The following is a 14467-nucleotide window of genomic DNA, read 5'->3' as shown; positions in this document are numbered from 1 at the left end:
TATGTACTTTATTTAGTCATTTTTCTTTACAGCTGAACTCTAGGAATTCAAAATTATCGTCCTTGCCCGTGAGCTTCTTATAGACATCAGAAAAAGTTTCAACCTTGTGCTCGACGTTGTTCTGCTGCGCTTTGTCCAGATGCATCTTGATGAGCTGGCTGCCATCCAGCTTCACGTGGATCCTCTTGCCCACGCCCAGGAACTCGCGCAGGAAGACCAGGTCCAAAAGGATGGCGTCGTGCACAGGGGTCAAGGTGCGGCTCCTGGGATGCTTCTGCTTTTTCTTTGTTTGGCTTTTTCGAGTTGGCTTCGGCAGAATCCTCCTCTGAGCGATGAAGACCACTTGCTTCCCACTGAACTTCTTCTCCAGCTCGCGTACCAGCTGCACCTGGATTTTTTGGAAAGACTTGAGTTGAGGAACTGGGACGAAGATGATAATAGCTTTCCGACCGCCACCAACTTCAATTTCCTTGGCCGCGGTGATGTTCAGCTCCCGCAGCTGGGCCTTGAGGTCCGAGTTCATCTCCAGCTCCAGGAAAGCCTGGGAGATGCCGGACTCGAACTCGTCTGGCTTCTCGCCATTGGGCTTCACGATCTTGCCGCTGGAACTGAACTTGGCTCCCCTTGGGTGAGCGCCGCCTCCAAAGTGTTTTTCTTAATGAAGACCAGTGGAACCTGACTGGCTCCCATTTACCTGCTTTTCACTTTTAAGAAAATTTGACCTTGACTTCCATCCAATATTACATCTTGCCCTATCCCCAAAGGTCCATAGTTCAGTTAGATAAACTAAGACTTCCTAATGATGAGCCTTTCTAGCACCATGAAACCACAATTTACAACCAAAAGTTTGGTCATCAGTGAATCATTCCATTTGATTTATGAGCCAAAGGGGGAGGTGTGGATGAAAATGGAGCCATGTATTAAAGGTGACTAGCTCAGAAGAGGCCTGCATAGTATGATTTGCAAAATCAGAGACTTAAAGTAACCACATAGGATAGCCTGAAATGACAACTTTCTAACTAAAAGCGAGTCATGGTGGTAATTATGTCTTAAGTATTTTTTTTCCTAACAAAGCTGAATCTTTATATTAACTGAACATGTCTGTTGTCTTTTTACATTCGAGATAACTTACATTTGGAATATCAGGAAAATTTTTTTCTTTTTTTCCAGAACCTCACTGCACCAGAGGAGAAGCCAAAGAACGCCTCATTGCTATTGTCATCATGTAAATTGTTAGCTGCTAACTATCCTCTATGAACCAATGCAAAAGAAGTATGTGTCTATTTGTTTTACTTTTTATCCCATCTCAGAGATTTCCCTGTTTTGCTTTCTCCCATCTTCCTAATCTATCACCAATGGATTTTATTAAACCCCATATGCATCCTGCTTTGATTGTAATGTATAACATATGGTGCAAAACTGACACCTTTCATTGAGATTTTGCTTCCTGGAAATTGTCGTCAGTTTGACTCAAATAAACTCATAAAAATTCTCTACAGGTTTAAATGTTTCTTACGTTGGTAGCTGAAAATTCCAGGCTTCTAATCAAGATTTGGCCTTTATGGATTCCGAAGATGACGGCGATATAGTCAGATGTGTCCCAGGTCGTGTCCCGGAGCAAATGGAGTAAGCAGCTGAAACTAGTAACACCCACCCCGAATTGGTGAAATTACTCAGCTGGTGAGATGGTTTGCAGCTGGGAAGGGCAGAACTCCCCTGGAAAGTTAAAAAAAAAAAAAAAAAACAAAACAAAACAAAACAAAACAAAAAAACAAACAAACAAAAAAAAAAAAACAGGAATCTGGGCAGGAAAGTTTGCCAGACCTCTGAGCTCAGAGTGTCAGAGGGAGACCACGTGGCAGACAGCCAAGTCCCTTGGGACAGGCACAGCCCCTGACTGGGGAAAGGACATCGGAGGGATTCCTGAAGTTGGGGGATTTGAGACCTGGGTTCTGTGATCACGGAGGACTGAGCCTAGAGGGGGCAGCCTGAAGAGCTGACCAGACCATGCAGTGTCGGTAAGAGAAGAGCTTACAACATCTAAGCCTTCCCCGTTTCCATGGCCGGTGTTTCTTTGTTTGTTTTAACTGAATCCTGTTCATAAGATATTTTGGATACAGACACTCACCTGTGATGAAGAGAGAGAGAAGGTGCAGATGAGTGGAATCTGGGGAGAAGCTGAGGAGATAGGGGGGTCGGGAGAGGTGCCAGCGAATTGAGTGCTGAGACATCCCTGGGCCCAGGACTGGGGCAGCCATTCTCTCCAGAGGGTGGGACTTCTCTACCTAGCCCCCAGGCAAGGAGCAAAGCCACACCCAGATTCCACCCTGAAGGAGATCAAGGATTAAAATGATCTGATCAGTCCCTGGGAGGTAACAAGGTCTGGCATATAGAGGGATTTTCAATCCAGCAACAACACAGAGCAGGGTAATGATTAAAGAACCAGCTCTGGGGAGTTGACCTCCCCAAACCAGTTTTAAGTGCAATAGAGAAAATAAACCCTTGCTGCTGGATAGGTAAGCTGTATAGCCTCAGAGGCCAACCCAAAAACACTGCCACCCAGAGGCTGAGCCACAAACTGACTCTTAGGTGAACACAAATTAAGGCAGTCTGGATCACAAATACGGCCTGCTTTAAAATCAGGACTGTGATTTACAACACGAAGGAACAGTGTATCGCAGGGAAATTCAACACTCTCCTGAATACCTGGAAGGACTAAGGTGAGCCAGACTGAAGAGTAGAAGAACTGAAGGACTTCACTACTGCAAATTTTTTTTCTTTTTTCACCTTATAACTAAGAAACCAATTTTTTTTCTTCTTCTTTTCCCATGACCTGATTTTAGCCTTGTAATTACTACATTTTTATTTTTAACCAGTATTATTAATGCTACCATTTTACCATTTTTTAAAGTGCCATTTTATTTTCTCTTTATTTTATTTTGGGATTAGTGTACTCCATTCTATTTTCCTCATTCCTTGAGCATCAATTTTCCCTACCTCAATTTTACCTCTATGCTAAAACCCTCTCCCTCACTTTTCCCCTTTTGTTGTCCTGTTTCTCTTACCTTATTCCTGCGTCAGATTTTCCCTATTTCTTCTGTTTACCTCCTGTCAAAATTTCACCCTACTTATATATCCTATTTCCAATCCATTGCTCTAAATCCTTATACACCTATCCCTTATCTCTCTCCACTATCAAATTTTTTTTCTTCTTTTATCTTTCTATTGTTTTGTTGCTGTTTGCTTGATTGTTGAGTATATTGTTTTTGTTGTTGTTGATGTTTTTTTTTTTTTTTTTTTTTTTTTTTTTTGTGTGTGTGTGTGTGTGTGTGTTTTAGGCCTGGTTGTGAGGCTGTTTTGCTTTTTCTTTTTATATTTTTCTGCTGGTTCTTCCTCTCCCTCCACCTCTCCCGCCCCCGCTTATTTTTGTGCTTCTGTTTTCCCTTGCCTCTCTTGATATTATTGGTTGTTTCTAGGTTGCATTTATCTCCAGGGAGCAGTTGCTGGAATTTGTTGGGATTAGTGGTGGTTCTATAGGAGTTTTCTCCTCATATAAATAGTCTCTTCCCGTCTTCTACTTCATTCTCTCTTTTCGCTCTTTTTTTTTTCTTTTCTCTCCCCCCCTTTTTCCAATTTTCATTTTTGCACTCCTTTTTTTCCTACTTTTCTTTTCTCTATTTTATCTTTTTCTCTTCTTTCTTCCTTATCCCCTAACTTTCTTAATTCAAGTGGTCACCTTTATTTGGGGTTATTAATATGGTGAATATATTTGTGTTCAGTGACTGGTACGTGGTGCCTTGTTGTGTTGTATTTAGTGTCTTTAAATCAATGCAGCAGATCCAAGCAACAGCAGCCTCCTGAGCACCACACCCTCTGTCTGAGGAAGAGCAGCTGTACCTGAAGCCTCCCCCCACCAGCCAGAAGAGCCACCACAGCTGTGAACAGCACTCAACAGAGGAGCTCCTGCCAACTGAGGAGCAGCTGCTACCGCAACTGCCCGAAGAGCAACCACAGCCCCAGGAGACACTGCCACCCAGGGAGAAGCCACTGAATGACTCAACATCTAGATATGTCAATGAGATCAAACATGGGTAGACAAAGAAACCCCCAAAGGAAAAAAAAAGGAGGACTCACCAGAGAAGCAGCTAAGTGATACAGAGGCATGCAACATGACAGAAAAAAGAATTCAAAATAAGGATCCTAGAGTGCATAAACTGGATGGAGGAAAAAAATGAATAACATATGCAAGAAGCTAGAAGAAAAAGATGAAAAAAATCAACACCTTAAGTAAGACCCAAGAAGAAATGGAGAGCGATATACCTTCAATAAAAAAAACACCATTGAAAGTATCAACAGTAGACTAGGAGAAGTGGAGGAACGAATTAGTGAATTAGAAGACAAGGAAGCAAAACACACCCAAACTGTACTGAAATTGGAGAAAAAAATTAAAAGACAGGAGGAGAACCTAAGGGAGCTTTGGGACAACATGAAATGAAACAACATATGAATAATTGGGGTGCCAGAACAACAGAAAGTGGAACAAGGATTAGAAAACCTATTCGAAGAAATAATATCAGAAAACTGCCCTGAGGTGGGGAAGGAAAAAGTCACACAAGTCCAGAGAGTCCCAAACAAGGTGAACCCGAAGACCCACACCAAGACACATCATAATTACCATGGCAAATGTTCAGGACAAAAAGATAATCTTACAGGTGCAAGAGAGACATGGACAGTTACATACAAAGAATCTCCCATTAGATTATCAAATGATTTCTCAACAGAAACACATCAGGCCAGAAAAGAATGGACGGAAATTTACAAAGTGATGCAAAGCAAAGAACTGAATCCAAGAATACTCTATCCAGGAAGGCTATCATTCAAAACTGAAGGGGAAATAAGAAGCTTCACAGACAAAAAGAGGCTAAGGGAGTTTATCACCTCCAAGACAGCCATGCAAGAAATGCTAAAGGGACTGGTGTAAAAAGAAGAAATAAAAAACTCAGAAAGAAAACAGCCACACAAAAAAATAAATGGCTGCAAACAAGTACCTTTCAATAATAGCTATAAACGTAAACGGACTAAATGCTCCAACCAAAAGACATCGAATGGCTGAATGGATTAAAAAAAAACATGACCCATGCATCTTCTGTCTACAAGAGACCCGCCTCATTAGAAGGGACTCACACAGACTGAAAGTGAAGGGATGGAAAAATATCTTTCAGGCAAATAGAAAGGAAAAGAAAGCTGGGGTAGCAATACTTATATCGGACAATATAGAGCTCAAAGTGAAGGCCATAACAAGAGATAAGGAAGGCCATTTTATAATACTAAAGGGATCAATACAACAAGAAGATATAACCCTGGTAGACATACATGCACGCAATGAAGGAGCACCCAAATTCATAAAACAACTCCTGGAAGATATGAAAGGAGATATTGACAACAATACAAGCATAGTAGGGGACTTTAATACACCACTGACATCACTGGATAAGTCCTCTAGACAAATAATCAGCAAAGAAACAGCAGTCCTAAATGACTCACTAGATCAGATGGACTTAATAGACATCTTCAGAACACTTCACCCCAAAGCCGCGGAATATACATTCTACTCAGGTGCTCATGGGACAGATTCAAAAATAGAATACATATTGGGTCACAAGCAAAGTTTCCCCAAATTCAAGAAGATTGAAATCATGAAAAGCATCTTCTCAGACCATGATGGCATAATATTAGAAATAAACTACAATAAAAACAACCCAAAATACTCAAACACTTGGAAGCTGAATAGCATGTTATTAAATATTGAATGGGTTACCAATGAGATCAAAGAAGAAATTAAAAACATCCTGGAAACTAATGACAATGACAACACAGCAATCTAAAACCTATGGGACACAATGAAAGCAGTCCTGAGAGGGAAATTTATAGCTCTACAGGCCTATCTCAAAAAACAAGAAAAAATGGTAGTAAATCATCTAACCCTACAACTCAAAGAATTAGAAAGATAGCAACGAGAAAATCCCAGAGTTAGCAGAAGGAAGGAGATAATAAAGATTAGAGCAGAAATAAATGACATAGAGACCAAAAAACAATACAGAAAATCAATGAAACCAAGAGCTGGCTCTTTGAAATGATAAACAAGATTGACAAACCTCTAGCCAGGCTCACCAAGAAGCAAAGAGAGAGGACCCAAATAAACAAAATCAGAAACGATGGAGGTGAAATAACAACAGATCCCACAGAAATACAAATGATTATTAAAAAATACTATGGACAGCTCCACTCCAACAAAATAGACAGCCTGGAGGAAATGGACAAATTCCTAGAAAAATACAACATTCCAAAACTCAATCAGGAAGAATCTATAAATCTCAATAGGCCAATAACTATGGAAGATATTGAAGCAGTCATCAAAAAGCTTCCAGCAAACAAAAGCCCAGGACCAGACGGCTTCGCAGGGGAGTTTTACCAAACATTCAAGGAAGAAATAAAGCCTATCCTCCTCGGACTACTACAAAAAATTCAAGTATCTGCCCACCAAGTTCAGTCCTGTGCAGGCAGCTCTTCCCCACCACCCTCTGTCCAAAGGTTGAATGGCCACTCATGCTTCAGGTCTCAGCCAAGAGGTCACTTTCTCAGAAGTGATTTCTGTGATCCCTAGACGAGCTGAGACTCAATTACATACTACTCTTTCTTCCTCGCCCTTCTCTGGATTATAATTAACTCCTTAGTGGTGTGATTTCTCTGAGAGACTGTTTTTGTTACAAGGTAAACTCCATGAGCACAGGTCCCACATATGTCCTGTTCTCTCAGGTACCAGGGCCCATTCCAGGCCTGGCACATCACAGATGTTCAGTAAACACTCATTAAATGGATGAGAGAAACCACACAATGGAATCCTGTCACCTATGTGACACTAGTGGTCAAACGATGTTCCTTATAGGCACGAAGGTATTGCTATCAGCATGGGAGGAGGCCACAAGTGTGTGGGGATGACCCAGGTATGGGTTTTTTCCCCCTCACCCATTCAGGGGAGTGGGAGATAGGACAAAATAAGAGTGAAGAGTCAGACCTTCCTTCATTCTCTGAAAATCACAGCCCTCCCCATTTCCACATTGTGAGTGATGTCTCATATTCCTGGGGCCGGGACAGCAGCCTGTGTTCTTTGTCTTCTCACAGAGCCCTGATCTGGCAGACACTCTGGATCTTTCACCCCAGGTAGAGGTACTACCATGGGAAAAGAGAGCTCATACTGACCTCAGAGGAATCCGGGGATGACTTCCAAAACCAAGTTCCCTGGTCTGTGGGACACCTGCCTGTAGTCCCAGAACATCTCAACCACCCATGATGTCCTGGGGAGCAAGGAGAACTTCCTCAGCATGATGGGACAGGATAAAAAAGGATCTGGGCTTGCTTCCATCTCAGAGGACTGAGGGTCGCACAGGGGCCTTCCCTCCCCTAGCAGAGGAACCCACAGCTCCTGTGGTTTACACGCCAAGTGGAGCTGCTTCAGATCCTGGGCCCTGCGGGAGGACTACAAAAGAGAATTGACAGGGACACAGGTGACTTGAATGAAACAACCCCATGCAATGATGGAGACGCACAGGGCATTTGGGGGATCAGTACTCTAGTTTGGCACACTCTACTAAAAGCCTCAGAAGAGCCATCACCAGGTCCTGTTCTTGAAACCTTTGGGACAGAGATTTCCTCTTGAAACAGTACATCCACCAGAGGGGACAGTTCTCATGACACTGGACTCATAATACTCTGGACACTCATCCCCTCTGAGATGGAAGCAGCCCCAGATCCTGTCCTCTTGCTGGGCTCACCCTGCTCTGGGATGGAGTCAGGAGGCCTGGATCCCACAGTGACTGGACCCTGACTGACTGGCCTTAAAGCTTGAAGGCCAGAGCCCACTTCTGCCCAGGTGTCAGGGCTAGCTCTCAGTCTCTGGTCAGCATCCCTGGTGCAGCACCTGGCATTGGCTGCATTTCTCCTTCTGCTCTCCAGAGGGTGACATTTAGGCATACTGACAACACAGGGAATTCACACATGAACCTGGCTTTGCATAAGGAGCTGGAGAAGGAGCCTGATTTCCATCACTGGCTCCCACAGATGCTTTTGGAATCTGCCCTCAGGACTGCTGAATCCCACCTTCTACTTCTAGGGACTGTGAATGAAACAACAACAAAAATGGGCTGTAAAATAAGCCTGAGAAGCCCAGCAGGTCACATGTCAGGCCTGACATGCTCAGTGACCAAAAATAACTGCACAGGATGGTCTGATCACAAATTCCTAACTGGGCAGGTGATGTCAGGGAGTCATGTCCCAGGCATACAGCTTCGTTAGCAAAGGTCAGACATTACATTAAGTGAGCCCTGTTCCCTGTTCTTATGCATCTTGGATAACATACCTTTGATACATCAGAGTAGTTGTTCCTTTGCAAGATGATTTGAAGGCACAGACTCTGGGACCAGCATATGAGAAAACATACTTCTTAGGTTACCTGGATCCTTCCACAACCTCTCTATGTGCTGTAAATATTAATTATCCTGGACACACCAAAGAAAAAAAAATGAGTTTCTCCATTTTGCTATTTATCAATTCTAGAGATTTTTCAATTCCTAACGGATTTCACACAACTTTTTCCATCTTTTTTTTTTATTATAATGTATAAAATAAGTTGCACAACTGCCAAGCTCAGGATTTGATATCTTGTACCAGGCATAAGACGTTAGCTTGGTTCAAATAAAGTCATGAAAATCTTCACAGGTTGGGAAGTTTCTTACTTTAACAGGCCCAAGATCACCCGGTTTCTCAGGGCTCTATTTGCTGCTCCCTGTACCATGCCTGGCACCACCCATGAACACTTTCCAGTTTTGAAATGTACTCTCCCAGGCAGAGGACTAACACCGCGCCAAGATCAGGGAGCACTAGGACAGGCTCAGCCAACAGAGTGGGAGGGTCTCCCAGAAACTACCACTGACAACCAGGAATCCCACAGCCACCTGAGCTCCCACCACAGTCCTCCTTCCAGGACATGCAGGACACTTTCCTCTTCACTACCAGGAACTGAAGGGCCTCCTGAGACTCCTGGTACTGGATCTCTGTCCCTGGAAGCAAAGGCCAGGCTGGTGACAACCTGAGATAGAGGGAGGGTCCCCTCTACCGTCATCACCCAGCTTGACTCCTTCTCACCACCAGAGTCACCTCTGTGGCCTTCCTGCTGGGAGGAAATTTAACCTTCCCAGTGCATTTGAGAACACAGGGAACAGGAGGTGCCCAGCTGGGTTTCTGTTTTACAAACAGAAATAATCCTCAGTTTTGGGCCTGTGGGGCTCTCTGTGTGATGCTGATTGACCCAATACCAAGACATGGCAGAGGCCAATGCTGGGTTGAGAGGGTCATCCTGTCAGGGGAGACGTGGCCCCATCAGCCTTGCTGTTGCAAGTGGGCTCCACAGGCAAGTAAGACCCACCTTTCCTGAGACTCATCAGATTCAGAGACTCTGGTCCACCGAACACCTGAAGAGTCAGAATCTGCAATTTATCCGGATGTGGAGACCCTCCCTGTGCACAAGAGAGGGGGAGGGGTGTCCCGTCACCACATCACCAGATCTCATTCTGGTTGGGCATCCACATTACCTGGACAGATGCTGAAACAGCATCTATGGTGGCACCTGGGCATCACAGTCTTTACAAAGTTTCACAGGTGATCCGATGCACAACAGTGGTGACATCCCTGTGACAAGAGGTCCTGAGGTGGCCTCAGAACTCCTGCTTTGAAGGAAAAACTCAAATGTGAAAGAGAGAGGGCTGTGGGGGTGGCAACTGTGCACTTGACTGGGAGCCATGGAGAATGCATATGACCTGGATACCCTTTCCTGGTGCTTTTCCAAACAGCATGTAAGTGTGTGTGTGTGTGTGTGTGTGTGTGTGTGTGTGTGTGTGTGTATGAGTGTGAGTGTGTGTGTGTGTATGTTCAGATACCTCAGCAGCTCCAAGGAAACCAAAATTTAGAGGGATGATAATCTGGAATTAGGGGGAAAGGGTGGCAAAAACGAGGGGAGGAGGAGGTGGGTCCTTGGCACAAACTCTGCCCTTGCCACATGACCTGGTAAGTGATCTTGCACCAGGAGGAGGCCCAGTGCACAGTGAAGAGGGGCAGCAGATCCCACCTGCTTCTACAGAGGTGGCTTTAAGCTTTCCTGGAATCCAAGTTCTTCTCATAGAGGGAGGGACAGTGCAGGCAGCAGACACCATGGAGTCACTCTCAGCACCTATATGCAGAGGACCTGTCCCCTGGCAGGGACTCCTGTTGGCCCGTAAGAAAGGAACAATCCCTTCCTTACCGGCCAAGATTGCCTTTCCCAACATACTGGAGGTGGACTGAAGGGGTAAAGACGTGGACTTCCTGGGGTCTCCTGGGGAGAACAGCACTCTGAGAGTTTAGGGAGGGCTTCTGTGTGGACCTGAGGGGAGAGGACAGGGAGGCAGAGTAGGAAGGGTAAGGGAGATGGGTAACAGGTAACTGGGAAATCTCATGATCTGGAAGTGGAGTGGGGCAGGGAAACTTCAGTTGCTGTTAATTCCGAAGTTATTCATCACTGATTATTGAATTTTGGAAACTGACCCTAATAATAACAATTTATGTCAGGTGGCACCAGAGAAAAAGTTAATCAGGTGTGCTAAACACCGTCCTTACCATCAACCTCAGGGGAAATACACCCTAAGAGGTGAAGGACTCTGGGAACATTCATTCACTCACAGGTATTTGCAGGCTGTTGCAGGCACTGGAGATGCAAGATCTGACAAGTCCTTGTGTCCATGGAGCTCATATTCTGAGGGTGGAGAGAGATAAGAAAATATCTACATGTGATGTCAGGTACCCATAAGTGTTATAAAACGAATAGAGCAGAGACAGGTCAGAAAGTGATTAACAGAGAGTCTTTAAGGAAGTGTTCCATGAAGGTGCCTCCCATGGACACCCATAAATGTCAGCAGGGGTGTGAGGGCAGTGAGTGGGTGAGTTGAACAGACACCTGGAAAAGAGACTGAGAAACAGAAAAAGTAACAGGTCACGGGTGCTGACGTATTGGTGGTCATGTTGTTGACCTTGACCACACACACACACACACACACACACACACACACACACACACACACACACACCAAGGCTGAGATGAAGAGACTTGTTGCAAATCCAGGGCCTCATCTTTCCATCCCGACATATACATCCAAATATTGAACAATTTCTCTCTTTCCTCCTAGTTTCACTCGTAAATTTCTGGAGCCTGCGCACCACTGCCCAACTCGCTATTGTGTCAACCAATGCTGCCGAAGGGAAGGATGTGATTCTATGTATCAGCAATAAGCCTCCCAATGCTATAGGCTTCATGTGGTATGGGGGAGGGGGGGGAGGGCAAACTACTATCATCATATTGCATCTCTCACAACACACATAAGAATTTAAAAAACAGGGTATACATACAGCATGCATCCTTGCAATTAAAGCAGGTCACCCAGAGGACACAGGGATCTACACCATAGTAGTCTACCTTCCAGGCTCAATAAAAGAAAAAGGATTTTGGACGGCTTAATGTATACGGTGAGTGATTGCTCTCTGACCTTTGGGTGTTGGGTGGGTGAACACACAGGACTGACTGCCCTGAATTCTGCTTCCATCCCTCTCTATATCATCTCCCAGGTTGGGTTTGGACATTTAGTGCAGGACACAAAAAGTAGAGACAAACTTTCTAAGATCAGAGTTCCCTTCCCGGATTCCAGCCCTGCAGACATTCTCCTCAGAGAGAAGGGACAGTTTGATGGGAGTTGCTCAGCAGAAAGAGATCAGTCTCATTCTGGTTCCCTTGCCCCCGCCCCTTGACCATGACCCTGAGAAAGACCCTGCAGAGCTCAGCCAGGGCCCAAGAGACCCCTGCAATCCTCATAAAGAACCTCTGCTTTGGCAGCCCCGCCCAGACCCCTGCCCCAGGGTTTCTGACTCCAGGGACCCTGGGGATCCTGTGTCAGTTTGGGGTTAACTTCCTGGGAAGGGCTGAATGGGCACAATGGTTTCCCAGGTGTCTGAGTCACAAGGCTTTTGAGCTGCTCAGAGGCCAGAGCTCAGCCCCATGAGCCACATCTGGATAGGTGTGGTGCTTCACTTGAGATTGTGTGCAGCTAGCACAGATGGACAAGGTCGCCAGGCCATTTGTGAACTGCACTAACACATTTAGGAGAGTTCAGAGAAAGGTCAGAATCACAGGGAACCAAGAGGAGGAAAGATGCTCCTGGCAGCTCCTCATCCACCAGGGATCAGCCCAGGAGATTCTCTCTTGGAGTTGATCAATAACAGATGTCCCTCATTTGAGCAGCTCCCCTGTGCCAATGTTTAGTCAGATACTGTGAATATTTTATTGTTAATACACTGACACCCTGGCAGTCAAATGTTCATAGTACTGCATTGCGAGGAAACCAAGGCACAGGGAGATATAGTCACTAAAGCAGAGCCACACAGACCATGAGAGTGACTCAAGGTCTGTCTGAGCCATTACCTCTCCTCCATCCAAGAGGGATCCCTAAAGCAAACATTGGTTTTCAGTGATGGCGAACCTTTTGAGCTCGGTGTGCCAGCATTTTGAAAAACCCTAACATAACGATGGTGTGGTGTCACATATAGAAATTTTTATATTTGCAACCATAGTAAAACAAAGACTAATATTTTTGATATTTATTTTATATATCTAAATGCCATGTAACAGAAAAGTCAGCCAAAGAAATGAGTTCACAGGTTACCTCTGCACACCTGTCATAGGTTCGCCATCACTGGTTTATATCTTCCCTTAGGCATCTCCAGGTCAGAGAGAGAGACTGTGGTCTAGAAAATAACACCAAATGGAGAATTCATTTATTTGAACTCTAGAACCAAATTACATGCACTAACAATCACTCAGTGCTGGGAGCACCCAGACCTTCCCCTCAGGTGGCTGATCCACCCCTCTCTGTACTGGAGGTGAAACCACTGATTTGTTTCCTGATGTGTTGGTGTCATTCCCACTGGATATAAAGGAAAGGACTTTGCCTGCTCGCTTCCAATTTTACACTTGTAACCAGCTAAGGGATCAAGATTTAACACTGGGTTGTTTTGATGAATTAGGAAGAAATAAATGGCTACTGAAGGAAGGAATGAGCTAAAACCTTTTCAGAGGCTGAAACCTGGATGCAGAGTCCTTGGAATTCTGGCCACTTGGGAAAGGCTCCCTGTCACTCCAGGGGTTGAGACCCATGTCTCAGAAACTTTGCTGTTCTCTAGAGAAATAGTCCTTCCTGCTATTGCTCTTAGGCCCTGGTGTATTAATAGTAATTTTTGCATATGGTGGAATTTTAAGATCTTTCCAAATTTCTATCTCATAACCACCAAACACAAATGGTCCACAAGGGTCAGAATTTCAGCAATCCATGCTCCCCTCTTGCCATTCATCACCCCTTCTGCATCTGCACAAGCCTCACCTGCCCTAAGCAGAAGGAGAATGACTTTAATGACCAAGGTCAAAGCATAAGGTTCTGCTGCCTCAATCAGATCCTGCCTGTCCCTTCACTCCTTTCTGGCTCATTCATTGGGCTCTGCTCTATCATTTATTTGCTCACTGGCTCATGTCAGTCACACTCACCTGGGAAGTCCTGACCCAGCTCTTGGCCCCGGGGTCTGAGTAGTCAACTGACCACAGGTTTGATCCTGGTCCCCTGTTTTATTTCTGCTCCAATATGAGTCTCTCAGATGTCCTGGGAAATGGTGCCTCTTAGAAACACACCTTGTCTGGGCAATGAAGGTCTGTGCAGTTAGATAAAATTTGCAGTCAGCTGGTCAGTGAAGAACTAGGAGAGCTATGGGAGGATTAGTAGGGGAGGGGTGTCTCTAACTCTAGGTTCTCTGTTTTTCCTCATCCAAATCCTGCTAATCTATTGAATGGTTCCCCTCATTTGTTTGCATGTGGCTATTGCTGTTCGACACCATTTGTTGAAAAGACTGTCCTTTCTCCATTGAACAGTCTTGGCTCCTGAGAAAGGCTGTGCTTTCTCCCAGACATAGAGGATTTAAGTTCTCTGAGGGCTCAGAGCCCCAGGCATTTGTCTTGTGATGAATAGACCTGCCTTATTCCTTTAACTTGGCTGAGAGGTGAGAGGTGCCAACTCTGATTGAAGAAGGCTTGGAGGACTCAAGTGTCCCGCAGGGCAGTGTTCTCCTGTTACCTGCTCAGTGGAGTAACCCACACTCAATATCACAAGCATCAACTTTGAGAGATTTGATTAATATTTTACTAATGATAGTGATGTTGAGCATATTTTCCTGGGCTTATTGACCTTTTGTATATCTTCTCTGGAGAAATTTGTATTCACGAGGTTTGCCCATTTTAACAATCGGCCTTATTTGGTGTTGCTGTTGTTGAGTTGTAGGAGATCTT

At 44.7% G+C, this 14467-nt stretch overlaps 1 pseudogene across 1 annotated transcript; it reads right to left on the bottom strand.

Annotated features, from left to right (window-relative positions):
- Window positions 1-6: 6 nt before the first annotated feature.
- Window positions 7-9572, bottom strand: LOC102421169 (annotated as a pseudogene). The gene is made up of 3 exons (XR_001346846.1): window positions 9482-9572; window positions 9024-9116; window positions 7-654 (listed from the first exon to the last, which is right to left on the bottom strand). The product of XR_001346846.1 is annotated as a 40S ribosomal protein S7 pseudogene (transcript).
- Window positions 9573-14467: the final 4895 nt, after the last annotated feature.

The sequence above is a fragment of the Myotis lucifugus genome, unplaced genomic scaffold (genome assembly GCF_000147115.1).
Source record: "Myotis lucifugus unplaced genomic scaffold, Myoluc2.0 scaffold_3679, whole genome shotgun sequence".
NCBI lineage: Eukaryota > Metazoa > Chordata > Mammalia > Chiroptera > Vespertilionidae > Myotis > Myotis lucifugus.
This window is presented reverse-complemented; position numbering and strand designations above follow the sequence as displayed.